This window comes from Sceloporus undulatus, chromosome 4 (genome assembly GCF_019175285.1).
Source record: "Sceloporus undulatus isolate JIND9_A2432 ecotype Alabama chromosome 4, SceUnd_v1.1, whole genome shotgun sequence".
In the NCBI taxonomy this organism is placed as follows: Eukaryota; Metazoa; Chordata; class Lepidosauria; order Squamata; family Phrynosomatidae; genus Sceloporus; species Sceloporus undulatus.
Window position 1 is genome coordinate 78,751,624 of NC_056525.1, and position 21,715 is coordinate 78,773,338.

Sequence of the window (21,715 nt, forward strand, 5' to 3'; positions counted from 1 at the left end):
GTGCTGGCTAGCTGGCTGATGGGATCGCTCCACAACAGAAGGGCTGCACTTTTACTTCCCATGTTAATCCCTAATGCATGGAAAGTATCTGTAGCAGCTCAGGAAAATGCACTCTGCACCTGTTCAGAGGCACTGTCAGATACATGTAGGAAGATATTAAAAACAGATGGTGTGGCTAATCTTTGATGGTTTCTTTCATCTCTCCTAAGTTACCCTGGTTCAGCAGGAAATAAAATGCTTGGTACACAAATGTTTTTTGTCTGAGGACCACGTACTGTTCACTGCCCCAGTGGATGGCATGTTTTCAGCCACAGAGATGTAAACCTCTGAGCTTTTTCCTTGGTATCACACACTCTCACGAAACATGCTGCTAGCTTCAAGATTTATGCATGGGAATGTAGGTACATTTACGCTTTTCCCCAAAGTTAATTAGCAACACATATTTATATGGCCTATTCCATACCAAGCAGTTTGAAATGAACCAGAATAGCAACTCTAGGAGAGAGAAAATAGGGGCAAAAAGGAGATGGGGGAGTTTGTTTTCTTTCTGCTACTTTATCTCATTTTATTTCAATGAGCGCAGTCAAAAATGTTGAGAATAAGTGAAACCAACTGTTGGGCACAGGTCCAAGTGGTTCACACAGAACCCCAAAGTAGTTTATAACTTTCTTTCAAGTTCTACAAATAAAAGGTGCTGGCATAAAAAGAATCACATTTTTCTTTCTAAAAATCATGCATTGGACTCCCTGGCAGGAATGAGAGTTTTGCAGTCCATGATTTCCCAGAGAAACAAATCTGTAAGATACTTTAGAAGAGGCATTGAGCTAAGGCCTACTTCTAGCTATTAAAGATTCCAGAGATCTTTTAAAACACACACACACACACACACACACACACAGGGAGGGAGGGAGGGAGGGAGAGAGGTTAATCTAGTGCCTGAGGAAAATTCCAGATCTTCCATCATCCTTTCCACTGTGCTTTTATGGCATTGGCTTTACAACAGCATGAACCTTCCTCTAGTCCCATTCTCTGAAAGACAACCCATATTTTGCAGTTGGTATAAATTACACAAAGTATGCAACATGCTGTGGCTAAAGATAGAATCTTCCCAAGGCATTGCACTGCCTGAAGATCCCCCTCATCTCCCATTCCACACAGCAGAAACTGACTATACTGAATATTATTTCAACTCTGGCAACACTTCAGCATCAGTACCACACCTGAGGGTAGCAAACTAACACACAGGCTGTAGGACATTGTGACACATAAGGTTCTCTGACACAGACAGGATATCCAGCTATTTGGATAGGGGATTCTGGTTATTGCCATGTGGACAAGTAATTTTCACAGAGTCTGGTCAGTGTTGCTTTGTACCACTCAGAGAGGCAGCTACCTCACTCCCCCTAGAAGTAGATTCAGTTTTGAGAGCCTTGAAGATACTTTACAGTTTGAGAATAACTGTTAAATGTTTATACTTACACTACAACTTCCTGGAATAACAGCAGTTCCCATGTTATATCTAAGATGGTGGCAATGCCTTTTCCATTTTAAAAATCCTTGGGAACTGAGAAACACAAGGCCAAAAGACTTGTATGAAGGAAAAGTAGTACAGTTCTTTGTGAGATCTGATCATGTGTCTATTTGTTCCCCAGTGAATTCTGTAAAGGCATTTAAAGTATGTTTCTGGACCAGCAATGTACGAATACAATCCCCCCATACAGAATGTGGAGACTCATTCTATATGCCCACAGCTTGCACACCAAGAGATTATTACACAAAATCTGGTCAGAGAGTTGAATCCAGCAGCACCTTTAACAGGGTACTGCTCTTATTGGAGAAAGGAAGTGAGGAGAACTTCACATTTCTTTCTTTTTCCTGAGTCCTTCTTGCTTTGGAGGATGGATGACCCTCTTGAGCAAGCTGAGAGGTAATGCAAGTCCCATTAAATACAATGGCATATCAAAATGATGCCCCTTATATAAAATGGGGAAATCTAGATTTGATACTTGGAATTCATACTGTTTGGGATTTTCCAGCCGTGGATGCTTGAATCAGTGTATAAAAATCCGTGGATAAGGAGGGCCAACTGTACAACTGAACACTAAAGTTCGAATCATTCAAGCCATTGTGTTCCCTATTACCATGTATGGCTATGAGAGCTGGACTGTGAAGAAAGCAGATAGGAAGTGGATAGCCAAAAAGGCAAAAAAAAAAAAAGGGTTCTAGAAGAGATCAAGCCAGAACTCTATCTGGAAGCCAAGGCAGGACACAGACTGCCCAAAAAGGGTGGTCTGCTGCTGCTGCCTTTTCTGCTGGTGGGAAGCCACAGCGGATAAACCATGCGGCTTCCCACCAGTGGAAAAAGAACCCGCAAAAAGCGGGTTCTTTTTTGTCACACTTGCGATGCCCGAGTGCACAGATGGTGCACTCGTGATGTTGCAAGCGTGACGCGATGTGCAGACGCTATGCATCCATCACGTCGTAATGGCAACACCCATGTAGACAGGGCGCCGCCATTTTGACACTGCCGTGACGTGCTAGGGTTGCGAGGCATTCGGTGGTGCCGCCCTTGGGCAACCCTAGCACGAATCCAGGACGGTGCAAAGTGCCAGTCTGGATAGTGTCCAAGATTACTAAATTGAGGCTGTCATACTTTGGCCACATAATGAGAAGGTGTGACTCATTAGAAAAGACAGTGATTCTGGGGAAAATGGAGAGAAATAGAAAGAGAGGAAGACTACATGCTTTTTTAACTTGTTTTTTATGATGTTTCTAACTTGTTGTTTTAACCTCTAGATTGTACGCCATAGGCAGGCTTTTTATATATGCTTGATTTTATTTGGTTTGTGTACAGCACCGTGTACATCTACGGCACTTTATTAATAAAGCTAATAATAATAATAACCACATGCCAGATGGATAGACTCAATCAGGGAGACCATGAGCTTGAGCCTGCAGGACTTGAGCAGGGAGGTAGAGGATCAAGGGGCATGGAGATGTTTAATTCACAGGGTCACCGTGAGTTGAGATTGACTTGAAGGCAGCTAATAACAACCAACAATATGCTTTGAGCATCTGAGGTTCATGCACAGTGTATCAGGATTAATGCAATCACTGTGACTGCCCTCCAGTAACATCACTGGGGCCCATCTTCTGTCACATCAACGGTTGCTTGACCTTCTCACACTTGGAAAAATTATTAGGGCTAACCAGGGTGTAGAAGGCACTCACCATGAGGACTCAGCATAATCCTTTTTGTCTACAGAGGTCAGCAAGAGGATCAGGGCCAAAGGAGTTGATTGTTTGTGACTACTTAGGACAAGGAAGCAATGGCAAATCCGTTTGTCCACCTTGTTCACAACAATCACCTGACTATCCATTTCTAGACCACACTATTCTTTTCCCCCTGGGAACCCATTTAACAAGGCTAAATCCTTTCAAGCCTTGGTTTCTGCCCCGAAGACACCATTCTGGGTGTATATACAGGTAGTAAAACAGCCATTCTTCAGTCTAGTTTGCAAGCAGGCAGGCACTCTGTCAGTTTGGCTAGACTAGGCTTCTCAATATGCTAGCTATCCTCCCCTTTCCACACTGGCTATTGAGTCTTTTCCATTCTGAATTCTCACTGACTGAAATCAAGATCAGTAGCATACAGTATGTCCATTAGCAAGGCTTCAAATCTATTCCACTTCTCCCACCTTTGCTTCTTAGCTCTTGTGCACATACATGAATGTATGTGGTGTGTGTGTGTGTGTGTGTGTGTGTGTGTGTGCTGATTATTCTTCTAGTAAGAATACAAAACCTATTTGGAGTTGGCTCTGGAGTTCTATGTGATTCAGACCTGATGTAGTTGGGTTGATCCCAAGGTCGCTGTTGTCCTGGCCAAACTATAACTCTCATTTGAGCTAATACTAAAATTCCCCTAAAATATATATCGATTTGTTGGTGCCTCCCCTCGAGACCCTAGCAATTTAGGTAACACTAGAGAGAAGGGGGCTAAAGAACAGTGTCACTGTAGTTCTTCTGTATGTGTCTCCAGCAAAGTGAAAGAAGACAAGACATCATCCCTACTGCTTAGTCATTTTCTTTCTCCTTTCTAAGGCTATAACTACAGAAATGAAGGTATTACTCCCACAAATAACAAGTCTGCATTCTCTAATGAATTTTATTTCAGTCCTCAAATTTCCAATGTCTTCATCCCTCACCTTCATAGCTATTCCCATGCTCTTCCCTTCTCCCTGCCATAGGGACCCTGTGGGGTATGGCATCTGCCTGGGAGGTTGGAAAGAACAAAAAACTTTAAAGAATAGTGTCTTACCACCCCATTCAAAATAGGCATATGTGCACATACGTCACTAACAGAATTCCAAATCTTGTCTCATCCTCATACAGGAAACACTCTTTTTGATAAGAATGATTTATTTTCAGATTTATTACAAAAAATACAGATTATTAATTTTTATTTTATTTTTGTGAGATGATGGTGTCACAATATTGTACTAAGCCTTTTTTCTTCAGATTTTTCTCCAGTATCCCATAGTAAAAATGGCTGCTGCAAGCTCCCCTGTGCACTGATTTGCATTCTAGCTTGCAAAATGTAAGTCTCAGGAAACCTAAATAATGGGTTTTCTAAAAAAAATAAAATATAAAGAAGAACACTTTTTGTATTATGGAGTGTATGTATTACTGAGAGGCCAATTCTAGGCATAATGCCAACATAACTATCAACATGATATGATAGTGTAAACATTGACTTGACTGATAATGAACCCAAAGAAAGGTATCATGTTAAGAGTACTGGCTGATGCAATCAGATGGCTGATATATTCTGATGACAGTCAACTGTACAGATACACCGTGTTGTATCATTTCTGGTGAAGAGATTAATTATTTGCATAAATGGAATATAGCGAACCATCTCTATTTTGATTAAGCAAGATATGTCTGCTGAAAGTCTAGGAAAGATACAAAACAAGCTGAAAGGAGAAAGAGTAGGTGTCCTTTGCTGTAGTCAGCAAAAGACCCAGGAATCAAGTAGTTGGAGTGCAAGAGCTGTTAAGTAGTTAATCCAGCCCAGATCAGTCACAGGTTATCCAGCAAGATGAAGGGGCAGACAATAGGGTGATCTGGAGCTGGTTCGGAAGTCATTACATCAAGTCAGTAGTCCAGCTAAGAAATGCCAGCAAGGAAAAAAATGGATGGGCCATCTAGGGCAATGATGGTGAACCTTTTACAGACTGAGTGCCCAAACTGCAACCCAGACTCCACTTATTTATTGCAAAGTGCCACGTCCCTCTGGCTTTCTAGTAAGAAACTCTGACAAACTCTGTGCTAGCATGTGTGCCCACTGAGTGCCACCTCTGGCATGCGTGCCATAGGTTCGCCATCACTGATCTAGGGGCTTGAAAAAGAACTGGTTTAATTCCATTTGATTAAAATATCCAGTTCAAGGTCAAGAAAACACTAATACCAGTCACCAAGACAAAATAATTGCAAGCAACAAAGATACCAGGGAGCTGCTGGGAGATTTAAAGGCAGGTGTCTCAAGAGACCCAGGTGATAACAGCCACTGGAATCAGCATAGTCTCTCCTTTTCTCTTCGATGATCTTCAAAGGATGGCAGTGTATTTGTAGTGTCTGCCACCACCACCTCAACCTCCAGATCCTCAGACTCAGAAAGGCCACAAGGAGCTGTAAATTCCTGGAAATCTGACTCCTCTGTGTCTGAATCTTCTGATTCTTGAGGGAGTGTTATGACACCAGGAGGCAACTGAGGGTCTACCTTCACTGTATGAAGATGGTTGTTGATAAATAGCTGTGCTGTTCCTAGCAGATAACCCAGACATGCTGATAATGACCAACCATGCTGATAATAAAAGAGTGAATCTCTGCTCTCATTTACTATATGTGAAACATGCATTTCTGATTTTTTATAGTAATGGATGCTGCTACATATAGCAATTGTTTTTCACTGCCCTCAAGTTGGCCTCAACTCATGGCAACGCTGTGGATGAGAAATCTTCATGCATCCATTTCTTCTATTGCTCTGCTTAGGTTTTACAAATTCATGCCCATGATCCATGATTGAGTCTAGCCATCTGATGTGTGGTCTTCCTCTCTTTTTGCTACCCTCTACCTTCCCTAGCATTATCGTATTTTCTAGTGAATCATGCTTTCTCATGATGTGACCAAAGTATGACAGCCTCCGTTTTGTCATCTTGGCTTTCAGGGAGAGTTCAGGCTTGATCTATTCTAGGTCCCATTTGTTTTTCTTTTTGACTAGCCACAGTATCCTCAGCACTGTTCTCTAATGTGTTTATTTTCTTTCTGCCCAGCTCTCACTTATTATTAAATACAGTGGCTTGGATTATTCTAACTTTAGTGCTCAGTTGTATATCTTTATACTTTAGGATCTTGTCTAGTTCTTTCATAGCTGCCCTTCCCATCGCTAATCGTCTTCTGATTTCTTGACTGCAGTCTCTGTTATTTTCAATGTTTCATCCAAAGTATGAGAAGTCTTGAACTATTTTGATTTCTTCATTATTTAGGTTGAATTTATGTGTATCTTATGTTTTCATTATTTTTGTTTTCTTTATATTTAGCAGTAAGCCTGCCCTTGCACTTTCTTTCTTGAACTTACTTAGTTCTTGTTCCAAGTCTATGATTTTCCCACTAATACAGTAGTATGGTGTTGTCCACATATCTTAGATTGTTTTTTCTTCCTATCTTCACTTCTCCAACTTTTGAGTCTAAGCCTTCTTTTTGTATGATGTTTTCCACATATAGTGCCTAGGGATATTAACCCCTTGTATTCACAAATATATGTTTAGAAATGTATATGTAGAAATAAGCTTACTTAGTAGATAAAGAATAAAGTTATATTTAAGATATGGCAGTGTTCCTCTATGTGTAATTATAGAGTAGCTTGTTAAAGAAATGCAGATGGTAGAAAGGCTCAGTACTCATGAAAGTGTAATGCCTTACCTACCATATACTGTAACATAAGGAATGTATAATGCCTTATATGCAATGTAGAGGCATACCTCTGTTAACACAGCCCCTCCCTAAGATGTCCCTTTTTATAAAATCTTTTTACACTTGCACATCCCCCTTGCTTTTTCTCCTTATCCTCTGTTTACTAAAGTTTTGCAGCATCATTATTAGGAAGATGGTTATGGGTGTCAGGTTGTCTTCAGTAAGCAATGCAGTAAAGCTTTAGCTGGGAAAGAATGGGAATCTCTTCCAGCTGATCCTACTGTAGCTGTGTGTGCCTACCTAGAACAGGCCAAGTTAAGAGCAGCTGCCCCTAGAATTCTAGAATCAACAACCATAAGTGAGAAAAGCAGAAAACAAATAAGCCTGTCAATCTAACCCAAAATATTAAAGAAGCATAGATCTGAAAGTGAAGTTGAAGGCTTTCATGGCTGGCATCCAAAGTTTTTTGTGGGTTTTTTGAGCTATGTGGCCATGTTCTAGAAAAGTTTATTCCTCATCTTTCGCCAGCCACAGATGCTGGCAAAATGTCAGGAATAAACTCTTCTTGAACATAGCCACATAGCCCGAAAAACCCACACAAAACTATAGATCTGAAAGTTTTGACACCAAAATGGAAATCATAAGTGGAGGCTGGTGAATTTAAAAAGGCTCAGCTACACATCAGTCTTGGTAATCCTACTTTGTCTAATCATTTTACAGAAGATTCAGTCCTCCCATTCTAGTTTATTTTGGTGGCAGTAGTGGTGGTGGGGGGGGATGCCTGTTGCCAGAGTGGACTGGGGGGGGGATTCCTCTTGCCAGAGTAGGAACTGAGTATGGATGAGGTGGAAGGAAAAGTGCAGAGTCAATCTCCTTCTAGCATTACAAATTCAGAGAACTCAAGACAAGCTCTTTGGTAGTAATGCTTGCTTTTGTTCATATTCCAGTCCAAGTAGTTACTAATTTCAATGACATCACTATCCGTATGCGAATGCTGTTAAGGTGGAAGAGCACCTGAAAGATACAACCCAACCACTACAGGCTTTTTAGGGTTAGAAGCCAATTTGAAACAAAGCCAACAATAGGACTTTTTAACAGAATGTGCCATTGCAAGACCTGTTCTCCATCCCATTAGAGGCAGTTGCTATAACAAGTATGGACACATTTTCAGCTGAAATAGTTTGAAGGGTACAATCCATGGCAAGGTAGGTTTTTTGGTGTGTATAACAGATGGCCACTGCTATGGCATAATTTCTTTGAAACAGATTTATTTTCAATTCCCACATTACAGTTAAGGGAATACAGAGCTTTCTCCTGCTGAGTGTGTTTGAAAACTATTAAAGCCCTGCTTCCATTTATTCAGAAGCAAAATTGTGTTTATTTCAATGGGAGTACCTTACAATTAAAGAGAGTTTTAAGACTGCAGTCTTCTGAGGAGTTTATGAAATGAACAAGAGACAACTTGGACAGGATGTGAGGCTGTCCTGGCTGTCCATGGGAAACTGTGATACACACAGCTAAAAGTGGCTTGTCCAAGTTCATATATGCTGTGTGACAGAAACAGGCCTTAAACATAGTTTGCTTGAGTTCCAATACTATAATCTGACCACAAGACTTTCAAACTTCATTAAGAAATGTTTTAAGCCAGTTATAGAAGTTGACAGGGGGATCGCTGAGGATTGCTAAAACAAAATAACACATGTTCATGAAACAAGGTGGGGGGTAGAGCGTAGATTTCAAGTCTGTCATTACACAGATTTAATCTGTTTTAGTCTTCATTCTGATCAATCTGTTTAAAACCATTCTTAAACATTTGGCCAATTTGTTAAACTAAATTTTCTTATGATATTTAAGTATTAAAAGTTCAGGAAGCAGGAGTGGATATGGGTATAATGGGATAAATGGAAAGGATTAGTTCCTGATCAATTATGCCCAAATATCAGAAATAGCAACAGAAGCAGCATGATGGCTCTACCAAGAGAACAATTCAGGAAGTTACTAAAGAGAGTCTGCTTTCATACAAATTGTGTTTCACCAGCTCATTAAGAAGGCATTTCTCCTCCTGCTTTAATTAATATTTGTCTCTTCCTTCCGAAATCCTTAATCATAGAGTGAAATCATACTCAAAATATTGCCCTCAAGTGAATGTCGGCATTTTCTCAACACATCTCACCTATATATATTTTAATAGCTGTAATTATAAACTACTCTGCCAACTTATAGTGCTGTTTTACATTTCTGGCGGTCTGCCATATTTTCCCCACCCCACTGCCTGATGAATAGTAATGTTTGTGTATGAATGATCTGGGTTCCATTTTAGAAATACTTGCAGTGAAATTGGTCTTTACTCATAGTTAATCCCAAATTTGTTAACAACTGGCCTGGGAAATAGACAGATCTCAATAATTAAATTAAAGAGTTAGGCTTGGTACAGACTGGTGCTTTGTGCCGGTCTGGGGCTGAAATTCAGGTTTTGTAGGGCTGGCTGTCCACACGCGCCCAGCCCTACTATCGGTGTGCGAGCGCCATCATTCCGTATGCCCGTCCATATGGGGCGTGCAATGATAATGTCCATGCAGTGCAGTGCCCAAACAGTACCATCCTGCATGGATGTCATAGTAGCATGAGAGCACGCCAATAGTGCCCCACGTGCACTGTAAAAAGAACCCACCAGGAGCAGGTTCGTTTTAGGATTCCTGAAGGCAATGGCATTTGTCTGCTGTGGCCTCCATCTGGGGAGAAATGGGTGGTGTCTCACTGCCCCTTTCAGTCAATCTGTACAGCTCCTTAATCCAGGGGTAAGCAAGTTGCAGCCCTTCCAATGTTCCTAGACTGCAATACCCATCTTCCTAGGCTAGTGACTATGCTGCCTGGATACTTCAGTCCAATAACATCTGGAAGGTCACATGTTCCTCATCTTAATCCATAGTGTAAATATCAGTCATATCTTTCTTTGATCTAAATCCTACTGTTACTCCTAACAAGAATAGACTTAGTCTATTAATAGGTACCTACTAATAGGTAAGGTAAAGGGTAAAAGTAGTCGTTTTACATGATTGTCTAGTCATAACTGACTGTAGGTGGTGGTGCTCATCTCCATTACTAAGTCAAAGAGTCAGCATTGTCCAAAGACAACTCCGGGGGTCATGTGACCAGCATGACTTCAGCAAATGCTGTGACCTTCCCACTGAAGTGGTATCTGTTTATCTACTTGCATTTGCATGCTTTCAAATTGCTAGGTTGGCAGAAGCTGGGACTAGTGACAAGAACTTGCCCCATCATGCAGCATTCAGGCCTTGAACTGCCAACCTTTCAGTCTTCCATTTGTCAGAATTGGCATGTTAACCACTAAGCCATTTACTAATACAGCGAGTCTATTGTAATTAGGAATAACAGTAGGGTTCAGACCAAAGATACATAACACACAAACACACACAAAGAGCACAGAGAGCTCAGAGTAATAAAAACAGAACTATTTCATGCTCATTAGCAACTAATTTCTCACATTTAGTATTTTGAAATATCAGGAAAGTGTTGGACTGATGAACAGCAACACATTTGACAGATGAATGTAGGTACCATACACAAGTTATACCAAAAAATGGATAATATATGGGCTATGAAGACTCCTGTTCAAATGATGTTTAAAATTGCATGCTTAAGAACTATGAGTGTAAATCCCATAAATAAATACCCAAACACATGTATTAGAGCATCTTTTTCTCTCTGCTTCCTCCTCCCTGACATTTTTCTTTGCAACCTTCAGACAGCCAATGGTTGAAAAAACCCTGACCCATTTCAGGTAACAGTTCAGTCTGTCTCATGTTGGTTCAAGCTTTGCAAAACCAGGAAAGAGAAAGTCAAGACTGATGCCTTAACAAATGTGCCCCATGACCAGGAATGATAATATGCAATGTCACAAATTGTGCTTGCTTACATATAACATGTCTTCCAGTGCACCCACATCCTGGTGTTGAGGGTGGAGAGCTTGGGACCAGAAATGATGCCCTATGTTATCATCCTAGGCTGCAACTACACTGCAGAATTAATGCAATTTGACATGGCCTTAACTGCCATGGTTAATTGCTATGGAATTCTGAGATTTGTAGTTTTGTGAGATATTTAGCCTTCTCTATGAGAGATCTCTGGCCCCACAACAAACAAAAATCCCAGAATTCAATAGCACTGAGCCATGGCAGTCGAAGCCAGGTCAAACTGCATTAATTCTACATTAAGTGCATCCTTAATCATGGATTGTCTTTTGAAGAAATTACATTTTGACAAATTGTTAGTGGAATTGTCCTGTAACTTCACTCAGCTTTCTTTGAAGTTATTAGTTCAATATCTAACATTAATTCTGTTTTTTAACTAGCAAGTCTTTTAATCGTTCAATTATTTATTAATTCATATAATATTGTATATTTTTGAAGCTTTCAAGGTATTCCAATTTTATAGCCATTGCATTATGGAGAAACTAAGCTATCCCCCGACCACCAAAAAAATGCAGACATGCCATCAGGTGTTTGCAGTCCTTCTCCTAGTAACCATAAATCCCTTTTTCTCCTTGTTCTGGTCTAAGTCTTAGCAACACATCAAATAACTTGGACTGTCTTTTCAGCTGCAGATTTGTGTAAGGAATCCACAGAGTCTCATAAAATTAAAGCCCCCTTTCAAGCAACTACATAGGCATGCAAAAGCAGCAAGTTAAATCCTTCCAAGATAAGGTGTTACTTATGGTTCCCAACACATGGCTTCCCATTAATCCAATTTTGCAAATATCACATGCAAATGCAGACACATGTCTGTGCATGCACGCGTGCACGCACACAAACACACACACAGCTTTTGCTCCCTCTTTTTACAACATTCAGAGTGTGGGGTGGTTGGTGCCACTGAGTCACTCTTTCCTGTGTTAAGAGATTTGCCAACCTAATAATAATGTTATTATCACATTATGAAGAGGAATGTAAAGAGAAATTATTAGCTCTGTCTAATATCCATCTAGTCATTTTTCAGTCTAATCTCATCCAGTCTAAACTGAATTTCTCCTTGTCCACTACACAGTTTGTCACAGATTTACCCATTTAGCCCAAGCAGCCCAAAGTTTGTCCATGGAATAACACAGACAGATTACACTGTTGTTCAGGTCCGATGATTCTGACCATATGCATTTGACTTTTGGAACATCCACATATCACCTGTTAATTCAGACTCTTTCTTTCAGGGGTAAACCCAGCCTTCATTGTGTGGTCATTTTCCACCTTACCATTAGGTGGAATGAATTGGTCACTAGTGTTGAAGCATGAAACTGTGTGTGCCACAGAACCTAGCCTGGCTTTTCTATGAGAGCCTGGTACCTTCAAGCTTTCATAGCTTGTTGTAACACACCTCAAGCCTTGAGGAGAGGCAAGAAATAAATAAAATGTATTATAATTATTATTCATGCCCCACCCCAGCCTTGCATTGTTTAGTTTAGATGACACAGGCCAAAACCCCAGGGTCAGGATCGGGCCCATCCTGCCAGAACAGATACAGATCCAGTGGATCTGGCCCAATCTGGAGTAAACAGTCAATCCCAAATCACTGTGACCATGTGGATAAGACATCTCCAAGACTCCCTGTCTTCCACTGCTCTGCTTAGGTCCTATAAATGCATGTTCATGAGCTCCTTAATAGAGTCCATCCATCTGCCATGCAATCTTCCTCTCTTTCTACATCCTTCCAACTTTCTAAGCATTATTTTTTTTCCAATGAGTCATTCCTTCTCATGACATGACCAAAGTATGACAATCTCAACTTTGTCATCTTGGCTTTCAGGGAGATATTGGGCTTGATCTGTTGTTCTAGGACCCATTTGTTTGTCTTTTTGGCTGTCCATGGTATCCTCAGCACTCTTCTTCAGCACTATATCTCAAATGAATTTATTTTCTTCCTATCCACTTTCTGCACTGTCCAGCTCTCACAGCCATACATTGTAACAGTGAAAACAATGGCTTGTATGATTCTAACGCTATATCTTTACATCACCCTGTGGTAATTTGACCCCTGATTTGCCACAGAGTTTCCTGGAAACTTCATACCAAACCCTGGCTATTTAGGGTCCCCCCATGCTCCTTACTTTACTGTACCATCATTCATACTCAGAAACCCCCATTTGCCACATCTGATGTGGAAATAACGTGCCTGGCCATGTAGGTGCAGCCAGATTCCCCACTTTCACATTAGACAAGGCAATGGGGGGGGGGGTGGGCTTCTGAGTATGAGCAATGGCATGGCAAGGTAAGGAGCACACATCAGTAGCAGGTCCCAGGTTGGTGAGGAGATGGGTGTGTAAACACCAAGGCCAAAATAGCATGGGCTCAGCCTGTGCTGTCCTGGCCTGTCTGCTCAGCCCCAAAGAAACAGCCATGTTAGTCTTTTTAAGCATAGAAAGGAGGAAGGTAGGTGAAGGAAGAAAAAAGGAAATGTAGCAGCACTTTCAAGATTAACTATTTTTTTATTTTAGCATACGCTTTCAGGGATATAAACTCACTTCTTCTGATGCTGTACAAAGTGTTATTTAAGGCTTCATTTATAAAGCATACTTATAAAGTTGCAGGAGTAGTATAGAATTGAATAGGATCCAGAAAAATGCAAATCATGACCTCTGCTCTAAAGTTTCAAAAGGATTGGCCAAAATGATATAGATATTTCAGACCTTTACAGTGGTCAGTTAGTGTTGATGTGTGAAAAGCAATAAACCTGCTTATCAAAAGTCAGTTCCCCTGGATTCAAATCTCTCTTTGAGAAGTTTTCTTTTGCTATACAGTATGTGCAGTAGGGAGTACTCTTGTGTTAATATATGTAGTATGTCATGGACCCATTGTTCATACCTCTGTGAATTGATTGAAAATTGTGAATATAATTCAATTCAGCTCTTTCTCCTTCTAGTCTTCCTTTCTAATTTCCTTGTTCAAGGACCAATACCCTTAAATTCCATACTGCATGTCCATCCAATGCTACTGCTCTTACTAGACCATAGTCAGGCCACAGTTATCACATCTTTCTACAAATGCACTCATGAAAATGTGTGGATTTTCTTTAGGGACACCCCCCCCCCTTCAAAAAAACTCAGATGGAAAGAGAAAATTCTACATGTTCTGATTTATCATGAGATATCAAGAAAAGATCTACATTCCTAGTTCAAGATCCTATATGTTGTTGTTATTGTTGCTGTTGTGTGTCTTTAAGCCATTTCTGACTTACGGTAACACTACCAAAGGGTTTTCTTGGAAGTGTTTGTTCAAAGGGGAATTACCTTTGTCTTCCTCTGAGGCTGAGAGAATGTAATTTTTTCACCTGGTGGGATTCCATAGCTGAATGAGGATTTGAACCTTTGTCTCTGGAGTCATAGTCAAATGCTCAAACAACTACACTATGCTGGCAGAATGTAAATATGTGCCAGAATAATTATCCTAAGTGTTCCAGCTCTGCAACCAACTGCAGAAAGGTAACCATGGTCCTTTTCTCATATGTCATTCCATGGTCAATTAACTGTGACCTACAAGTCAAAAGTACAAGAGAAGGACATGTGCTCACCTGAGTTTTGAGATTGCTTTCACAATTACTTTTATACTGGAGTAACAAAATTCTAATCCTAATGATGAAATATGAATTGTCTGTCTAATCAGCTTTTGTACATGGAATAGCAGGACACCCGCCTTATCCTTAGCTGCAGATGGCAGTGTGTATTAGGCTGGCATTTCACATAGGGATGAAGTTTTAAATATCTGGTCATTGGTCTGGTGTAACACAAAGAAAATGGGGATGCCTGGATCTGGCTTTAGAGGTTGTGCCACTTTCTGATTGTCACTCACTTGTTGTTGGGCCTGAGCTTGTGCAAGCTGCACAATTATAACACTATGATTCCACTTTAACTGCATGGTTCAATCCATACTATCCTGGAGGTTGTAGTTTGGCAAGATATTGGAGCAGAGAATTCTAAATGCCTCTCCCACTGTATGCATTGAAAAGTAGTGGTGTTTGTGCAAAACAACAACAAAAATCAAAACCCCAATGTATTCTCCACAGAATAATTTCTCTATGACGTTTTGGAACAGATAAGGGAAGAATACTGTGAATGAATACTCATTTTCTTCTGCAGTGGGGCAAAAACTATTGTAATTATTCTTCCTTACATGTGAGGATGAAATAGTTGAGGATAAAGATCCCTGTTCTGGATAGGGTAGCCATAAAAAGAGGTACATGTAACCCTCAAGACTGTTATGCCTTTCCTCCTTGGACAGTACCATGAAGCTAGATCTCCAATATTATGGGGAAAATGAAGCTGTATACAAAATATATCTCAGGATGCAGATGTGATTTAGTATCAAGCTAAAAATGCTTTCAAAACTTCTAAGGCCTGAAAGAAATATGCAAGTGAGTGAGGCAGCCTTGTTATCAGTCCAGCTAAATAATGAAGTGTAATGTGTCATGTACAGAGAATACATGAATGCTTGCATAAATATTTTCCTAATGTCTGCTTGGCCAACGTTGCCTTGGCAAATAACCAGGCGATAGTAAATAACACTCACATTTCTGTTTATTTAAGGTCTATTTTCCCTTGTTGTGTTTTATTTGAATTATAATGTTCAAGGGGGTATCTTGAAAGGGTGAGGGAACCAGATTCTTGTAAAACAAACCCCTTTGTTTTCTTTACAGAGAATTAAGTTGTGTGTATGGCACTGTTTCGCTGCCATGGCAGTAGATTATTTTGTGTGTCTCTAAAATGTTTCAACTGTAGCCAAGCAGTAGCAATATAACAAGTGGAAGAAGATGGGGGGAGGGCAATTGTAGACGAATAGACCTTGTCTGCTATTTAGTTTTATAAAATGCACAGCTAATATTTGAAACCTTCTGCTTCTTTAATTAGGCTTTTTCTGTGTACCCAGTTTTAATATTACTAGCCAGTTTTTCTTACATCAGCCTAAAAGATGCATTTTAATAGATTGTTGTTGTGTGCCTTCAAGTCATTTCTGACTTATAGTGATCCTAAGGTGATCCTGTCATGTGGTTTCCTTGGCACAATTTGTTTAGAGGAGGTTTGCCATTGCTTTCCCCTGAGACTGAGAGCATATGACTTGCCCAAGGTCATCCAGTGGGTTTCATGGTTGAGCAGGGAATCAAACCCTGGTTTTCAGAGTCATAGTCCAACACTCAAACCACTTTGCCACACTAGCTTTGAACAGTAATAATTACCCCACTGCTAAACAAAAACTCAGCAATTTTTTGTTTTGTTTTATAAAACAATCCTTCCCAAGCTCTGCATAAACTCTGCAGAGCACATTCTGTGCCCAGGTATAAGAGAGGATATCTAGAATTGCACTGAGTCATTTCAAAACAGGAACAACATTGGAGACAACTCTGCAAATATGCAGGATAAAACGGATCACACTGTATGTTTTTTGGAAAAGGTCCAAGCTATTGCAGCCACTCCTGTCTGTGCTAATGCTTTTCCAGTGAAAAATAACAGCATCCAAGTTCAAGACATTTTGTAGGGCAACTTATGTTTAATGCTTTAAGTGTCAAAACCCATTGTTTTGTAAAGAAGTTGGCATACCATGAAAACTTCACATGGCTATTAGGAGGGGGAGAAATCTGTCCCCCCCTCCCCCGCATAAAAAATTCAGTTCTGAATTTCTACCATTGCAGAGAGTGAGACACTGAAATCATTCACACTTAGAACTCTTATCTTTACTGTCATTTAATTCCTTTTTTAACTTTTCCTGCCTCTTTTCTTTAGCTCTCTAAATAGTACGTCAGAAAGCCCCACTGCAGCATTAAGTTATTACAATGTTACAAATTTGGGGATTGAAGTAAACTTTCATGGGGGGGGGGGGAGCAGAATTTTATTGAGGGTGATGCCCTCCTTTCGCATACCTACAGTCATAGCTGTACTCATGCTACAAACTAAGAATGGCCAGGGATTCTAATCCACAAGAGACAATTAGAACTGCAATCCTGTCCCGTAGTTTCTAGGATTTTGCATGGAAGGCATATATCCTTCATATGAAGCTACAGGATACATGACTAGGGCATGAGATCTGTCCAAGGGGATCTATGACTCTCTCAATTGTGTTTGTAGAAATCGAACAGGACTATTTTTCTTGCCTATTTTATTTTTCTTGGCATTGTCAGCCATGTGTCTAAAACATCTGATACTTTAAAATGTGCAATATGATGAGTTGTCATTTGGATGTTTCCTTGACCTTTCCACTGGAGAGGAATGTTCTCTTGCTTTTAATGAACAACTTTGCACATCTTTTCAGATCAAGCTTGACAAAATGTTTTTCCAGGCATGGATGATGCTGTACTGCTGGTGTCTAGTGAGGCAGTACACCAATTCTGGATTTGGATCTGAATTTTAAAGAAGCACTCTGGATCAACTCTTAGGTCCACCACGCCACTGACAGGAAAGCCATTGACTGCCGCTGGTATGTCATCAAGTCATATAGTAGATGGTGCTATGTGTCATAAAGTGAGGAGGCAAAATCAACTCTAAAAAAAGCCACCATGCTCTTTCATGACCCACTTAGACATTCAGCCATGCCCATGCCTATTGTGAGCTGCTAGACTGTCATACTGAGCACATGCAGCAAGAAAGATTTAGCAAGTGGTGCAGATTGAGAAGGTGATTTATCAGGCAGAACTTGGGAAGAGATCTCCTAAATTAGGCTCATGTCTCACATATATTTGAGGATACTCTCCTGTTGCTAGTGAACTTAAATTCCCAGTCCCTCTGACTTTTGGATGTGGAATGAGGAGAAAGCAACATCTTCCCCTTTGTATTTGGAAGCAAAATGTCTTGGGCTGGTCCTGAAAATAGGCAACAGCACATTAAAGGGGCCATCATGTCAACGAAAGGGTGGGCTGGAGGCACCCAGTTTTCCTCCAGAGGGACGCTGCAGCAGGCAAATTGTGCAGCGTCCCTTGGCCCCAACAAGAACCCAGAAAAAACGGGTTCTTTGTGGTGTGCACGGACGTCATCAGCGCACCATTAGTACACTGTAGAGTGTCCATTATGCAAGCGTGGTGCACAGATGTGTGGATGTGCCATCGTGCTTGCATCATGGATGCATGCCCCATCTGGGCAGGGCCGCACAGTCATGGTGCCACTGGCATGAACTAGGTTTCTGGAGCGTGTCATTGCTGTGTGCTCCAGAACCCTAGAATCAGCTCTGGCATGCTGCTTTTGGCACGTTTGTACCAGGCCTTAGTTTCAGAACGCAGTCATGCTTCGAATCAATATGTGGAGCCAGAGATAGATTCATATCTGTTGGCTGCATTCTATACTAGCATGCACTGGCCCTAAGGTCTGAATAGGATCTTTTCATCCCACAAATGGTGGGTGTATAAGCTCTCTGTATGAACCAGAAGACCTGTAAGATTTATTCTGACATAGAATTAATGCATGGAAGTCAAGGGCAGGTTCACCAGCCATCATCTTGCCCTGCAGACTACTCATTGGCTATACAGGTGGTTGTGCTATAATGATCACTGCAAAGACTCTTCATTTTGACGGGTCTATCTGTGTTCTCTTGTAATAATCTGTAATCTTTGTTGCCAATCAGTTTGTGTATTGCATTTTTATTGTTGTTATGGCCAAAAAGGAATTCTGGCCTGAACTTGTGATGAACAGGAATTGTGGTATCCAATGGTATTGAAGTAATATAACATGTAAACAAAACATATGCAAAATGTCCAAAATGATTTTCAGGTTACAAAGTTCCTTCTCACTGGCTTCGATGAATATATATCACTGCTAATTCTTTGACTTATAGTAATATTATCCATTTTGCTTATGTTCTTTGGCCAGAATCCTGTTTGGCAGTTATGAATGTATAAAAATGCTCATGTGACTGTTTTGTATTCACAGTCCCACCATTGCCCCAGTTTAGGAAATGTATTGGAGCTGTGAAAGTCCTCCAGTCTCCACTTACTGGGCAGCAGTCACAGCAATCGATGGGGGGGGGGGTCTGTTCCTCTATTGATTGGGAAGTAGTTTGCTGATGGTCCTACTCACCCCCACATGCAATTTCTGGTACAAGGGAGAGTTGCAAGAGGGATCCTGCTTTTGCCTGGTCATGCTGGAGATTGCTTATGGGAGGGGGTGAAAACATAATTTTGGTGCTTCCCATGCAACAAGGGAACAGACCAGCCATCAATCACAGTGACTGCTGCCTGGTAAATGGGCACTGGGAGTATTGGGAGTCATGTGTAGCACTGTAACCATGGTGTTTACTCATTCGTAACCCCCTTATGCTTCTCTTCATCCATTGGAAAGAAGGGTGAATGTGTTATTGCTGTCAATGGAATATGAATGCAGTATTGGTTGTACAGTAAGAAGGCTCAATGGTTAGCCATATTCACAGCTGAAAGGCCTTTTATACTTTCTGGAGTCATGCCATTTCTCAGGCTAATCACCAAATTTCCCTTTCTATAAAGGAAGACTTTATTTTCTTCTCTTGTAGTAGGAGCTGGTGTGAACATAAGATCGTATCTTTTTTATGTTCCCTTAACTTTCTGGAGTGCTTTGATGCCATCTGATGGAAAGCTTCCTATAAATATCATTAGTCATGCTTTGTTTTGGGATGTTCTCTCACACTGTTTACAGCAGTGCATGAAATATTGTGAGGAGGAGAGTTGGAAAGAACCTTAATGAAGTGTACAGGCCACAGCCTGACTATCTCAAATTTTAGTTAAATTAAGTATCTCACAGTATTATAAAGACAGCTTAGCCATGAAGGTATAAAAGTGGAGGAGTGTAAAAGGTGAGAGTGGGTCAGAGTTTGGAAAAGTTACTTTTTAACCATATCTACTAGATCCCCTCAGCCAACTTGGTTATTTTTTTTACGTAAAAATAAACACCAAACTACAAGTTCCATTATGTGATTCACTGTACAGCCTAGAAAAGTTATTTTTGGACTTTGTCTCTCCAAATCTGCACCCAGCAGATCCTGGCTATGGGATTCTGGGAGTTGTAGGCAAGTACTACATGTGGGGCCCAACCTCTGGAGTGGGCCCCATATGGGTTAAGGTGAACAGTAACTTACAATAGCTTTTTGGCAGCTGGAGGGGGGGCAATTAAGAAATTTATCACTTTTTCATCTTTCCTTTTTCATATTATGGAGTGGATTTCAGCAGGGGATGAAGCAGCTTTGATTCCCAGTAGGGAAGAATCCCTTCTTGTCAAAATCCCAACAGGACAGTTGCCAAATGAAACAGAGAAGGAAAGGGGGAGACTATAATAAAGTAATGACTCAACTTGAAACAGGGGTAAAAATGTAATATCCAGTTCAGAACACAGCAATCACCCTCTGGCAACATTTTCTGCCAAGTAATTAGGAGTTCTTTTCAAAAAATTTCGGCTACAATTTAAGTATGCTTACATCCTTCCTTACAAAAGAAAGTTGTAAAATCAAAGCTTGTCAGACTTGTTTTGTGCTTCTCTTTCTTGAAGTTTTTACAGTGAAAATGGTTATCAGTGTTCTTCCCACAAAAAAAGAGCAACAACTACGAATACAGAAAGCCCTTGGAGAAGGGAGGAAAGCTTGTTAAACTGCTACCTTGATATATAGCCATGGCCCATAATGCCAAGCTTAGGCTGAGAGTAGTCCAATAGCAGAGTCCAGAGAAGTTTCTTTTTTGGAACTCAAGTCCCAGAAGACCTCCAGCCAGCATTTCCAGTAGTCAAGTATTCTTGTAGTCTTTTCCAAACTCTGTTTAAAATCAATCAGTAAAGACCTGAAGAAGTGAAGTTTGTGAATTGTTTTCAGATCTAAAATTAAGGAGTTTCATTATAAAAATGTGTAGTTTAGTGCTATTCAGTTTTATCTGTTATAAATACACACATATTGATACACACAGAAATCATTTGTATAATCCATCACCAATTAATGGAAGTAATGCATACACTTTTAACCAGGATTAATCAAGAATTTCAGTCATTTAGTGAAAGATGTGGTAAATTTGCCACCTCTTGGCCAGGTCGACTGAAGGAAATATCATACACACGTAGCACAGAGAAAATTCCAATGATACCAATTAGACTCACTAAAGTGCGGTACAGATCATGCAAATGCGCTGTGCTGGTGCTGATTTTAGGGTTAGGGACCACACAGCAAACACATGGTCCCTAAACCTAGCATGGTGCAGCACCGTAACAATGGCAGTGTCTTGTGTACATGGGTGCTGCCATTGTTACGTAAGCACCGCGTGGTGTTTGCACGTCGCTGCACGATGCTTACGTAATGAGTGCACCAATGGCACACTCATTACGTCAGCCCTGCGGCGCAAAAAGAAAAAGGGTTTTCCGGGTTCTTTTTCCTGTGGAGGGAAGCCAAGCAGTTTGGCAGCTGTGGCTTCCCTTCGGAGGAAATTAGGCTGCCAGCAGGCCACTCTTTTGAGGCCGTCTGTCCCATGCCTAAGTTTGCATTAATGAAATATGTTCTTCATAGAGGGAAAACCCAGGACACCTTTCTCAGGGAAAGGGGAAAAGACCAGATGGCACTTTTATTCATTCTATATACAGAAACTAGCTGGATCAGTGGTCTTCCAGCAAAGCTGAGGGCAATAAAGATAGTTTGGGCTAGGAGCAGGCTAGGTGATACACAACTCTAGGCCATAATGGAATAGATAGAACATTAACTGGATGTGTCTAGCAGGATGGTATATATGATTCCCTTGTTGCAACATCTTACTT